This window comes from Tamandua tetradactyla, chromosome 4 (assembly GCF_023851605.1).
Source record: "Tamandua tetradactyla isolate mTamTet1 chromosome 4, mTamTet1.pri, whole genome shotgun sequence".
Lineage (NCBI taxonomy): Eukaryota > Metazoa > Chordata > Mammalia > Pilosa > Myrmecophagidae > Tamandua > Tamandua tetradactyla.
The window spans coordinates 41,867,222-41,875,477 of NC_135330.1; the positions used below are offsets into that span (position 1 = coordinate 41,867,222).

Consider the following 8,256-nt stretch of genomic DNA (forward strand, 5'->3'; position numbering starts at 1 on the left):
AGTCTGACTAGACAGCAATCAGATGCTCTGACCAAAGGTTGAACACATTTTGATCTTTTAAAAAATGCTTGCAGTGAGTTCTCTATGTCTGGGCTATGATCTGTGTGCTAGACTTTGGAATTAATTACTATTAGGCATTTCAAACAAATTATGTTGATTAGATGCTCTGACTTTGTAATTTGATTTTGAACAGGTTGACAGAGTTGGAATTGATTCACTCTATTGGCAATGGCCCTGGCTCTTTAACCCAGAAAGTTTCTATAGTTCCTGCATTTTTGCCTTCAAAGACTCGCTTAGATTTCTGGTTTTTCCCCAGCCTTTTTGTAGATTCCATGATCACTGGCCTTCTAATGCATTCCTACTGCTTAATTAGCCCCAGATGGTTTCTGTAGCTGGCAATAAAGAACTCCAGTTGGCTTTCCAAATGTGACCAAAGTAATGTTAACCACTATATTTCTTCAACAAGAATATATCGAGTATTTACAATGAGCTAGACACTGTTGTCAGAGATTTGGGTGGTGAGCAAAAAAAAAAAAATTTGGGTCCTTTCTTAAAACGCTTGTAGTTTTCCTGACATCATGGAGGCTAAGCAGTGTTGTAACATCCTGGACAGTATTAAAAGCCAGAAATGTGAAAAAAGACTGCATGGGGAATGACTGTGAGGAATCAAGTCCCTATGGGGGTATAATAAGGAAACAAGATAAAGGTCAGTGCCTAACTAGCCTTTTTTTTTTTAATATCAGGAACTATGTGTGTATGTTCTAATAAAATAGCTACATATTTATGTATCTATTTATTTCCCAAATCTGGCCCAACTTTTTGTTCCTTGTATCATTGCCTTAACTCAGGCTCTCATTACTTACTGCTTTATTTCTTAGTTTCTGCTAGTCCAGTGATACCATTTCTCCACAGCCACCTTTCTCCCCACCAGTCCTAGCCCAACTCCACATCACACTGTTTCCAGGATTGTCTTTGTAATATGCAAATTTTTGTTTCCTGCTCAAAATTTTTCAGTTGCTCTCTGTTGCCTTACTAATATATGACTGGCATGCTAATGATTTTACTGATATGACAGTTCATACCAATTGTCCAGTTTCACACCTTGACACATCCTCAACACACTTGCATTCCATCCCTTCAAGATTTGTTGAAACTCCTTGATTCCGTCTTGCTTTCTTTCTTCTTGCTTGCCCCCTCAACTCTCTATCTGGGTTGAAAGTCAGATTCAGCTAACCTTACTATTACTATATTGTGGTATTTATACTACAGAATGAGTGGAGGAAAAAAAAAGTTCTAAATTCTGCTACATCCAAGAGTTAGTATTTCAAAACAATATATGTAATTATTGACTTTGCCTTCTGTTCTAGTTTGCTAGCTGCCGGAATGCAATATACCAGAAACGGAATGGCTTTTAAAAGGGGGAATTTAATGAGTTACTAGTTTACAGTTCAAAGGCCGAGAAAATGTCCCAATTACAGCAAGTCTATAGAAATGTCCAATCAAAGGCATCCAGGGAAAGATACTTGGTTCAAAAAGGCCGATGAAGTTCAGGGTTTCTCTCTCATCCGAGAAGGCACATGGTGAACACAGTCAGGGCTTCTCACTCGGCTGGAAGGGCACATGGCAAACATGGCATCATCTGCTGGCTTTGTCTCCTGGCTTCCTGTTTCATGAAGCTCTCCAGGAGGCGTTTTCCTTCTTCATCTCCAAAGGTCACTGGCTGGTGGACTCTGCTTCTTCTCGTGGCTATGTTGTTCTGCTCTCTCTGAATCTCTTATTCCCCTTTTATAGGACTCCAATAAAACCAATCAAGACCCACTCAAATGGGTGGAGACATGTCATCCCCTAATCCAGTTTAACAACCATTCTTGACTAAATCACATCAACCAGGGAGATGATCTCATTACAGTTTCAAATATACAGTATTGAATAGGGATTATTCTACCTTTATGAAATGGGATTTATATGAAAACATGGCTTTTCTTTGGGGGCATACTTCCCTTTAAACCAGCACACCTTCATCCAGATGAAACATTCAATTCTAAAGTTAACTATTGCTCTTTATATTAGATAGTAGAGTTACAAACCTATAAACTAGGCTTTGTGTAAAACAAGCCTCACTCAGTGCAGTCATATGTATTATGATTTCAAATTCTGTAATACATTTCACAATCATCTATAAAATATTGTAGAAAATTTAGCCATTTGGTTTTCAGATTACCAAGTTTTAAATCAAATATCTTTCTCTTCTTTAACTGGGCATCAAAATGGTCAATTTTATTAACTTATTTTCAAGCATACTACCAAACTAATCAGACAATGAAAAGTTAATAGTAAAAGTTTCAACAGATACTACACTGTGGGCAATAAAAATTCTTTACAGTTATCATATCTAACCACTCAATTGATACTTCCTAGAATTTCTTCACAGTATGGCATAGTGGTTTAGAGCATGGTCTTAAATCACATCTAATCCTAATAACAAATCACTTAAATTATCTGTTTCTTCATCTCTATAATGGAATAGTAGTAGTACCTACATCTTGTAATTATTGTGAAGATTAAATGACTTAATACATGTAAAACTCTTGGAAAAGAGGTTGGCGTGTTATTACTTTCTGTAACTTAAATGAACTCAATGAATATCCTTCAGAGCTTTTTGAAGTGTTCACTAAATAGAATACAGTATTAGAATAGAATATTTAACAGTAAATAGTAAAATATACAGTCAAACCCCCCAAAATGGAAAAAGTCGGTAATTATCACAGGATGGATGAATGATAATTGATGTATAGTGCTACCTTGTTCCAAGACTAAAAGGAAGAAGATCAAGAACTTCATCAACTAGATAAATATTAAAACTAATCTTGAATTTTTTTTAATAGAAGATGAAAAGCAGCTGCTCAGTCAGCACATTTGGGTGCACAGGTGGCTCAGTGCTAGAATGCTTGCCTTCAACATGGGAGACCTGGGTTCAATTTCTAGACCAGGTACCCTCCCCCTAAAATTAAGTCAACACATTTGAACAAAATTCAGTGGTGTCGGGATGACCAGAGGTCAGTCTGTGAATAAAAGTGAAGTGAATTCCTTGTTATTGAACTGTGGCGCCTTGCCTGTTCTCTAATCCAATCCAGTTCCCTGAATTAGGTGACTCCTTAGCTGTTACACAGCCCTCTGCCTCCCATAATCACTTATACATCTTAAAGTATTTAAAAATTTCCTTTTCCTCTGGATTGTAGGATCATTTCTTGAGAAGAATTTCTCTATTACTTTAATTTTGGACACTACGTAATCCGTTACTCACTATCTCTGGTATCATCTTAAATTAGCCACTTATGAAACCAAATTGAATCCTTCTCACTTTTCATCTCTTATTCCCATCTCCTGACTGCACTATCCTGTTGAATCCTGGTGAGAATATGAATCAGAAAGGCTCTAGAATGTTTCAAACATGTTTCTATTTTTTTTGCAATAGGTCTTTTTTGAGAGGAGCAGTTCTCTGTTTCTTCTGAGTGGTTTCACTCAAGTGCTGTGGCTTTCGTTGGTCTCTAAGAGCCATCTGGACCTGGGAGGAGAGTAGTCCTCGGACAGGCCTTGGATTTCCCCTTTCTAACCGTTTTCAGACAAACAGTGTGAGTAATTTAACCTCTAAATTCAGGATTTACCAAATGTCATGTTGAAATGAAGGTCAACATTTTTACTTCTAATTTAATTGATACAAGGAGGAAACAATGGCTTTGCTTAACTCCAAAAGATCTTGAACCGAATTTTTACTTTTGAAGTTAAGTGTAACAAGATTAGAGAAGTCATAGCTGGGACAGTAAATATCACAAACCTCGATACCATGAGTAAATGCAATTTTCTATAAGAAACTAACATAGTTATGGCCTTATGGTTAAAAGTTACATGGTAATTAACACTGTCAGAAGAATTTCATTTGAGCAAACTACTCAATTTTATGATAATAAAGATAACTGACTAATATTTAAATTCCAAGGTTTTCAAGGAATCATATATGTATATTCTAGCTTTTATCCTTATTTATGCAAGATATGATGGCTTGCTCAGGTCATTTTAATTTTAAAGTTTCATAGTCCAACAGTTTTCTATATTATAAGATTTAAATTATTAAAAACTGTGTTCTTTAATCTTAAGACCAAATTTAAAAATTGTGAGTCTATCACAATTCTACCTATTTTAAATTATACTGTAACTGTTAAATGAGTCAAGGCTTAACACAATGCTGACACCTAATAAGTATTTAATAAATGTTAGCTATTATTATCATTCTTTTTTTTTAAACTTTCAGAAGATTGCCCAAGTAGAAGTTAGATAGTTTCCTCTCTCACATAAATCTTTTTCTAGTCTAAATTGAAGGAGGAAGGAAAGATGTTACATTTGGAGTAAACATTATCATGTTGGATATATAACTTCTTATCTTTGTTTAGCGTGATCACTTGCTCTGGGAATAAGGATTGGTGGCAATTGGTTTTCTGCTTGTCCTGTCAACAGTGCCAAATACACATCTCATTAATCCCCAGGGGCTGCAAATGTGATCTAAATGCTCATTTACAGAAGTCAAGGAAGGCAGAGAGATGTGATCGCTGTATCTCCTGGGGACCCATTTTACCCACGAATCTTGCCACCTATTCTTAATTCTGGGATTGCCTGAACCCATTGAAAAAAAATTTAAAATCACTACAGGACTTTAAGCCTAAGTGACTGAAGAAATAGAAAAGTCATGAGCAGAAACATTGTGTCTTTTTCATATGAACCGATAAGATGATTAATAGACTCCCCTTAAATTTGACAAGCTTGACAAAGCAAGAAATATACTGTGTAATTAGAGCAGCTCTCCTATACATTTACCATAAGGGCCAAATCACAAATAAGCTTTGATGCATTTTGGAGTAAATAATATTCTTATCAGTTAAATGTGTTTATCAACATGAAGCCTTGCATTATTGTTTTCTCTTACTTTAAGAGATCATAATGTTATGATTGACTAGATGGCCACAACCTTGTAACGGAATTTAATGCAATTCCCTATAAAAGTGTACCTTGTTATTTGAAAATCTCTTGATTTGACAAATCTTTGAGGAAATGGATAGGAAGATGTGATTGCTTTTTGAACATTACTTTTTCAGAATTTCCAGAAACAATAACACATTCCTATTTATCATGGCTTTCTCTGTACTTTTCTTGAGATTCACATGGGTTAGACAGAGTCATATTTGATGTTTAGCATTCAGTTGACATTTGTTTTAAGAACAGCTCTATACAAATTATTTACCCTCAGGGATAGTTTAGGAGCTGCCAGTTTAGATTTGACTTCATTGAGCCCAGGGGCTTATCTTTCTCTTACTACAGATAAGAGAAATAGCTGAAATATAATTCAATTTAGCCAACTATGTGCTTAGCCTCTTAAAAAGAATATTTTAACCAATAATGGTCAAATGGGAGGAGTTAGTCCCTTATTCTCTCAATACTCACTTCACTAGAGGATATGAACTTTTCAGTCACACAGAATTTGCATTTTCCCTTGAATGTTCAATGAGTTTTCTCTTTTCTTAAAGTAATTTCTTTCTAATGGTGCTAAGTTACAAACTGTTTTCAGTCATTCTGAATATTTTTCTATGTTCAAAATTCAACTTCAGTACTTAAATAAGTTTTGTAAAATCTTCTCAGATTGAGGATAGCAATTACTTCCTTACGCTTCTGTATGTCCACTCCCTGGACAGACTACTTTATTTCTCCTTTAGATATGGTAAAACTCCTTTCTTTTATCCTTGATTGCAACACTAAGTTGGGTCCCCTTTTTATAGCTCACATAAGATCCTTAACTTTTTCAAAGTGCTTAATAAAATTGCAATTCATTCATTTATTCATAATTGAGTTCTGCCATGTGTCAGGCACTGATTTTGGTGTATTCAGCAGGGAGTAAAACAGGGTTTCTAGTGTGGAATACAGATAATAAACTAGATACATAGGTCCAGTATAATATATGTTATCCAGTGAGAGGAGTTAAGAAGAAAGGACAAGAAATAGAAGTAATTGTAAGTAATTAATAATTTGACAGATGTTTGTTTCCTCAGAAGACTCAAGACTTGTAAGGACAGGACTGTGTCTGACACATTCACCGCCTCTCTATGCAGGACTAAGCAGGACCAGGCATGTAGTAGGTGCTCAGTAAATATTCATGGAATGAAAAGATGCTGCTATGAATTCCTGCTTTTGAAAACACATGTAGACCAGTAACCTACAACCTCCACATGGGTCCTGGACCAGATAAGTCCTGAAACCTAGAGAGGCCAGCCTTTCCAGAACATCAGCTAGTTCCATCTCCTTACCCCTTATAATCGACAACCCCTTCCAACATGAAAAAGTTAGAATGGCCATAGCCCAAATTCCCCTAAAGAGTGGGATAGAAAGATCAAAGGTGATGGTGGAGTTATACAGAGAAGTTAGGGTTTAACAAACGAGTATGTTTGCTGAATCATTATATTGATATTTCTTTTAGTCTCCTGTATCTTAGAGCAGCTCCTAAAATTGTGGACTTGGAACCCATACCAAATTCTGAAATCTGTTCTACAACTAATTATTGTGCTGTGCTTTGAAATTTATTGCTTTTTTGTATATATGTTATTTTTCACAAAAAAGAAAAAAAAGTTGATTGTGATGACAAAGAAATATTTATTCCTTCTAGCTTCCTGTGTTCTGGAGCAGATAGCAGGAAAAATCTGAGATGATGGTATGGTAGCCCATGACAAACTCTGGGATCTCTCCTGTAACTACTTATTGAAGAGTGCTTTGAAAACTATTGCATTTTCTTTCTTTGCTTTGTATATATATATTATGTTATACAATTTAAGAAGTAAAAAACAAACACACGTAGAAAAACATTTTGAAAAAGCTTGAAGTCATGGGCAGTGCAACTTATGGTTGCTGTTTTGTTCTAGTTAAGAAAAGTTTATTCTGCCTTTTGACTTTTGGCTCAAAGGGGAGGCTAAGGTGCAATTTTCTCTTATGGTTGGGGGGTCTGGTGGTCCAGCATCCTGGTTCATCTGACACCGGCCACCTCTGCCAAAGGTTGACTGTAAAGAGTTCAAAGTTGTGTACAAGAGGTGTGCTGGTAGGGAAATTGAGGCCACCTCTGCCCTAGGGCCCAAGACTTGCCCCCTAGGCCTATCTCCAGAAAAGGTTGGTGATGACATCACCGAGGCAAATGGTGACTGGAAGACTCTGATGATTACATTGAAACTGACCACTCAGAACAGGCAGCCCCAGACTGAGGTGAGACCTTCTGCTTCCATCCTGATCATCATAGCATTTAAGGAACCACCCAGAGACAGAAAGAAGCAGAAAAACATTAAGCACAATGGAAGCATGACTTTTGATGAGATTGTCAGCATTGTTTGACCCATGTAGGGAACTCTCTGGAACCACTAAAGAGATTCTGGGACAGCTCAGTCTTTGGGCTGCAGTGTGGATGGCGACACACTCATGGTATCATAGAGGAAGTCAGCAGTGGTGCAGTGGAATGCTTGGCTAGTTAAGAACTACAAAGGAAAATAATATTTTAATAAATAATATTAAATAAATCATATTTAATAATTTGAAAAGAAGGAGGAGAAGGAGAAGAAGACAAAGAGCATATTCTTAAGATCAGAGTGTATTTCAAAGCTTATCCTTATGGAAGAAGTTCAGAGAAAGAAAAGAAGGAACTACAGGCTCCAGGAATCAAGTCTGGGTCTCTAGCATGGCAGGCGAGAATTCTGCCACTGAGCCACTGTCGCCCTCCCTGTCCTCTCCTTTTAAAGATGAGTGACTATGGGCCAAAGTTCTATGATTTGTTGGGGGAGAATAATTTTAAAAGTTTATTAAAGATTATCCTTTAGCTAGATTGGCAATTATAATTATTTCCACCTTGAGTGGAGCTTCTTGCTAGATAAATTTTATGTCTTCGTTTTCCAATTAATGTTATAAAACTGTTTCCTCATGTTTGGAATCTCCTGTTACGTCCAATCTGACATTCATGTAGCACTTCCTATAATTAGAATAGAAAACGTAGTAGTTACATGTATGAGCACAGACAAAATTCCTGCTCTCCAGTTGCAGTCAGTTTCTCTTCTGAGGACTACTATTTGATTCATAGACTCATGATTACTTTTTAAGGAATACAGCCTGAAACCAACTTTCCCATTCTTCCTATTAACCCATCCATTTTCACATTCTGATTAGGAAACTGTGCTGAAC

At 36.4% G+C, this 8,256-nt stretch overlaps 1 pseudogene; it reads left to right on the forward strand.

Moving 5' to 3' along the window:
• The window catches only part of LOC143680219 (large ribosomal subunit protein uL11 pseudogene), a 33,796-nt pseudogene extending 26,240 nt beyond the window's left edge, over positions 1-7,556 (forward strand).
• Positions 7,557-8,256: the final 700 nt, after the last annotated feature.